Source organism: Micropterus salmoides, unplaced genomic scaffold (genome assembly GCF_014851395.1).
Source record: "Micropterus salmoides isolate LMB-PRFRI ecotype aquatic unplaced genomic scaffold, ASM1485139v1 Ms_hic_scaffold_3285, whole genome shotgun sequence".
NCBI classification, from domain to species: domain Eukaryota; kingdom Metazoa; phylum Chordata; class Actinopteri; order Centrarchiformes; family Centrarchidae; genus Micropterus; species Micropterus salmoides.
The window spans coordinates 13575-18911 of record NW_024042579.1 but is presented as its reverse complement, the minus strand read 5'-3'; the positions used below and the strand labels follow the sequence as shown (position 1 = coordinate 18911).

The 5337-nt window shown below is 44.5% G+C and overlaps 1 long non-coding RNA gene across 1 annotated transcript; it reads left to right on the top strand.

Moving 5' to 3' along the window:
- Positions 1 to 341: 341 nt before the first annotated feature.
- Positions 342 to 3439, top strand: LOC119884216. The gene is made up of 3 exons (XR_005440957.1): positions 342 to 684; positions 2048 to 2136; positions 3333 to 3439. It is a non-coding gene; the product is annotated as an uncharacterized LOC119884216 (long non-coding RNA).
- The last annotated feature ends 1898 nt before the right edge of the window (positions 3440 to 5337 follow it).

Genomic DNA, 5337 nt, shown 5'->3' with positions numbered 1-5337 from the left:
AACCAGGAAGGAGAAACAAGCACACTGAGACGCTCATGCTGTTTGGATCGCCATAGCAACACACAGGAAGTGGGATCAGACACATCTAGCAGGAAGAAGAAGAAGAAGACGCTGACCGCTTTAATCTGATAGCGACACCTCAGCCTGCTCTGGTTGCCATGGTAACACCGGCCTGTAGTCAGTAATCAGTCAGCAGCTTCTTATCAAACTAAAGTTCATCAGTTCCACAGATGCAGTTAAAAGAGGAAATCTACAGACCACAGAGTGTGACATCGTCTCTGAAGGACAAAATGTTCAGACAGGGACAGACAACTGGTGGTAACAGGTTTGAACTGGTTTAAACTGGTTTGAACTGGTGGCATCTTTTATAGCATCCACTTTTTCTTGGATTTCTTTCTTGAAGGCTGTGTGCAGAAAGTTTATCTCCAAGAAAAACAATTTCCTCAACTCCAAACTGGCATTTGCTCTTGTTTAGCTTTAGTCCATACCTACTTATCCGCTCCAGCACTTTATCAGCCTCACATTGTGCTCCTGGAGTGTGGAGCCCCACACAACGACATCATCAACATACAGCCGAACTCCATCTAGCTGTGTTGATGCAAAACTCTTCACCAGCCCCAAATCCTGCCAGGCTTCATCACCCAGAAGTGAATCAAGCTCCTCAGCAACAACAGAGAAGAACAGGTGGTGTACTGTACCTTCTAAACACTCTGTCCATGTTTTTTGTGTGCATTTTATGTTTATCTTTCATCACTTTAACGTCTTTTTGCGCCGGTGTCTCGTATTTTTTTGAGAGCAGTGGGCATCAAACCTTTCGAGCACTTTATCAAGTTTGTCTTTGTCATCTTCACTGTCATACACAAGGTATTGTACACTTCTATGGATTGATGGTGCTACTGTTAGCAGCAACGCTACCTTTCTCGCGTCTCTAGACCCATGGCCAGTTGAAATTGGTGCTTGAAGGTGCGCCAATTGCTATCGACATTCCCCTCTTAGTTTCAAACTGTCCAGTGGCTTCAAAGAATCCATGTCGCTGTTCACAATGCACCTTGTTCTGGTTTTATTTCTGGTACCATGTTTTGTTTATTATCATTCATGAAATAAACTGCAACCTTTCTTGAACAAATTCCGAGGTTTTTATTCCTCGTGCTAGCAGGTTAACAAAAATGACAACTGGTACTTGCCTCTTTCCCCAAAAACATCTGTTGTTCACACAAACCGCTATGATACCCTTTGGTACAATGTGGAATTACATCCAAACATCACAACCATCCACTGGTGAAACTGGAAACATGGCTGACAGAGAACCCTGATCCAGTGACAGAGACTCAGGCTGTATTCAAAACTATACTAATAGTACGTACTGATTTGGCCTAGATGTAGCATGTAGTATGCAAACTAAAGCAAAATCTCAGTATGCCAAAAATACCCGGGTGTCATACTGATTTGGAAAACATCTCCAGTATGCCTCACGGACTGTGTCCCATAATAATATTCCATATCCCATACTGTTAACCTATTATACTGCTTTTCCAGTCTTATATTGTAGTTCTGTGACTCCTGTATGGCAGCTTTGCATGGTTCAAAAAAATATTTTTCTTAAGGTTTGTTCACACTGAAAGCAAATTTAATAGTCGCCTCGCTTTATTCGTTTGACCGCTGGACATTGAGTGTTCACACACGCGTTTTAAGCGATAAACACAGCCCGCGGATACTACAGCTGTATGAACCCAAAGTAAACCCTTTGCCGTGATTTAATAACAATAGATGGATTAAACTGGTTCCGAAATAACTACAATATGATGCCCTTTTGTTAGACATATGAATTCATACTTTGTCAGGTCTTTCAGCAGGACAACAACTTCTAAAATGTTTGTTTTCTGAATGGAGTTCGCATCAGGGCTATGCTATGCTAACCTGTACAAGTACAACGACAGCTGGAATAAAGTACACACATTTTCTAAACACACCAGGTAGTTCAACTTCCTCGCTTTCTTTTCTTCAATTAATGTCCAGTTCTGTCCATTTTTTTTATATAAATATGAAGCATCCAAGGTCTGGTGCCATCCGACGGCAACAACAGTGGAACCGGATGTGAATGGAAGCTGCCCAGAAGCGCGAGTGAAGATAAATCAAGTATTAATTCCAAAAACTAAAGTAAAAAGCTAATTTAATAAAACCAGTTAACTGAGCTCCTATCGCAGGTAAAGGGCACAGCTGTCAGAGCAGAATCCAGACCGACTACGGGGGTTAGGGTTGTGTGTGTTGGACAGAAAGGACCCAAACGCAGGATTTATTAAGGGAAAAAGGGGTTGAGGGAGTGGAGGTGATGGAGAGGTGGATACCGGGGAAACACGGGCACGTGGGGCAGAGGAGCAAGTAGGGCAGAGGGGGCCGAGGCGAGGGAGCTGGGGGGTCATTGGGGACCAAGGAAGAGAGGAGGTAGGGGAGAACTGACTGGGGGATTGGTGGAGGAGTGCGGTGGCAGGCTGACTGCGAGGAGCGAGGGGGAGCCAGGAGGAAGCCCGAGGGGAGAGGGCAGGTAGGCGAGCCCAGCTGACGCAACGGAAGACGAAGGTGAGTGAACCTGGGGAAGAGCAGACAGAGAGCAGGGAAATAGAGATTCTGCAGAATTCTCAGAGGCTTGAGTGGAGCAGTAGCACCAGGTCAGGAGCAACGACGATCAAGTAGAGGTTGTGTGAAGAACCGGGGTTGAAATACTGGCAGGTGTGGCAGTGAGAGGAGGCTGCTGACGAGGTGCAGGTGTGGATCATCAGCTGGGCTCAAGAGCAGAGAGAGAGGCAGAACACACGCAGTGGGAGAGAAGGAGACACAGAGAGGCAGGCAAAACAAAGGGGAAAACAGAATGGTAGGAAAAAAGGAAATAAACAGGACACTGACCGTCAGCCGGGCTGCCACCACAACAGTTGATAAGTCATGAAATGTGGAAAAGTATAATAGGTCTCCTTTAACTCAGTGCCAGTGTGTGAGACAGCGCCAAAATAGCGTGGGCTCTGGGCTGTAACATTAGCATACTAGCCACAATTAGCATTAGCTTACCAACACTATTAGTAACTAGTAACTATTAGCTGTTGGGCCTGCATAAGGCACTTAACTAACTTATGCTGCAGTAACCGTTCTCTCAACACAGCAAAATGTATTACAAACCTAAATCTGTAATTTGCATATATTGATTCAGCATACATCATACAGTTTGCAGTATACAGTACATACTCGCCAGTAGTATGTAGTAGGCGGAACTCTTGACTGTGAAACTAAAGACAGCTGAATGAGCTGTGTTCCAGTAAAGCTCCACCTCTTCCTGTATGCAGATATACACTGAGGACAGCACATGATGATCAGAGCAGAGAGCAGGCGGACGGCCAGAGAGATGGTCTACCTGGACATGGATCACCTGTTGGTGCTGCTGCTGCTGTGGAGCTCAGGTAGGACTTTAAACAGTCAGTTAGTAGGAGTCCAAGCGGTGAAGCTGCTGGACCACGATCCTTTCTGTTCTTCTTCTTTTTCTGCTAAAACTGTTTGTGCTGCTAAACATTAGCCTCAGATGTTCAGTTGTGTCCAGGTGTTCAGAGGGCTGTACTACGAAGCAGGTTGGACACATCCAGGCTTTCTTGGCTTCAGCTCGACGAAACCTTAAACTGCAGTCAGAGATAACGGGTTTCACCACAGCGATCATCTTTGTTACCTTCATCAGGCTCTGTGCTCGTTCCCATTAAAGTCTGACGCGTCATGTGACTCTTCTTCTGTACAAAATGGACCAATGGCAGAAAAACATTTTGCAGCACAAAGCAACTCTGCTGCTGCAAAGAAGGCGAGAGAGAGATGCTGGCTGACAATCGTTGTTGGACGCGCTCTGATTGTCTCCTGCTTATATGTGACGGCTGCACATCGAGCTCTTAAACTGTAAACTTGATATTTAAACATGAAACTCAAGAAGTCTGACACTGTCCCACCATGAAGGACACGTGGACTTCACTTTAGTTTCTGGACAAATCAAAGTGAGATGAACGCTGACTAAATATTATCAGTGATAAATACCAATAATCACTTTTTTAATCTGTGCTCTATTCGCTTTGTTTATTAGCTGCAAAGTGTGAAAGAGACTCGGCAGCAAATCAGGACCGAGCATAAAAACATCATCCAGTCAGAGCTGCTAACTCTCACAGATTGACCGTGAGACTCACGCTGTTGACACTTTCTCACGCCGAAACATCAATTTAGTCACATAGTGAAAAACAACTGATAACATGTAGAACTGATAACGTCAGCCTGCGGCGTGAATCGGCTCCGCCCGGCTGAAGCGACACCAGCGTACGCCGTGATCGTAATCAAGCAGACCTGCACTAGTGCTGTGAGTCACAGACAGTTTGTAACAGAGTGGTAAAATAAGAAATCTAAAAATGGTTTGATGACTTTATCTTTTCCCATCTGAACATCTAAAAGCTAAGTATGGATCCATGAAGATAAGAAGGGTTATGTTCCTGTACAGGCTGCACCATAAGACAATGAGACGGTGGCTATACAGTGTTTTTATTGCTTCTATTGTTTCAAAGGGAATAAAGAGGCATGCATTCTGAGTTCCATGTGTAGTGAAGAGTGCAGCTGAAGAGAGCACTGTTTTTGAGCATCTCTCTGCTGCAGGATGCTTCCCAATGAAGCTTCTGAGAGCTGCACTTTGTCAGAGCTGCTGAGGTTAACGTGTGAATATGTGGTGAGATTTCAGTTTTCAGTTTTTCACCTCTTCGTCTCATCCAGTACAGTCCCAAACAGTTCTGTGTCTGTCAGACGGTCTCAAGGGGAAACTACCAGCGGAGCAATAACGTAATGCACAGCAGAGTCTAGAGCAGGTAGACTAAAAACATTATGAACTCTCATTAATGATGACGTTAGTCTGGGAATATTCTGCCTTTTCTCTGGACCTGTCAGAGAACACAGATCTGTGGGAGAGATTCTGAATGTGCAGAAAGTTTTGAACATGAGCAGAAAAGCTGCTGAAACCCAGGAGCTGTTAAAGCCCTGGAGTTTCTAACTGAATTAAAATTAATTTATCCGATTGAGGTGAAAAGGAGCCACAGTCACATTTAAAGAGGTCACTTCCCCAAACAAAGACACAAAGAGGAGGGAAGATTAAATCAGGACTCTGCAGAGATTAAAGAAGTTGCTCTACAGGAGAAACTGATCTGAAGCAGAAAGACTTACATCCAGTCACCTGAATTTAGTGTTTCCCTTTATTTTAATAAAGCTGAATAACACCCACCTGTAGCAACCTCAAGGAAATGGACCCAACACTACTCACATCACAAGTCATAGGATCCA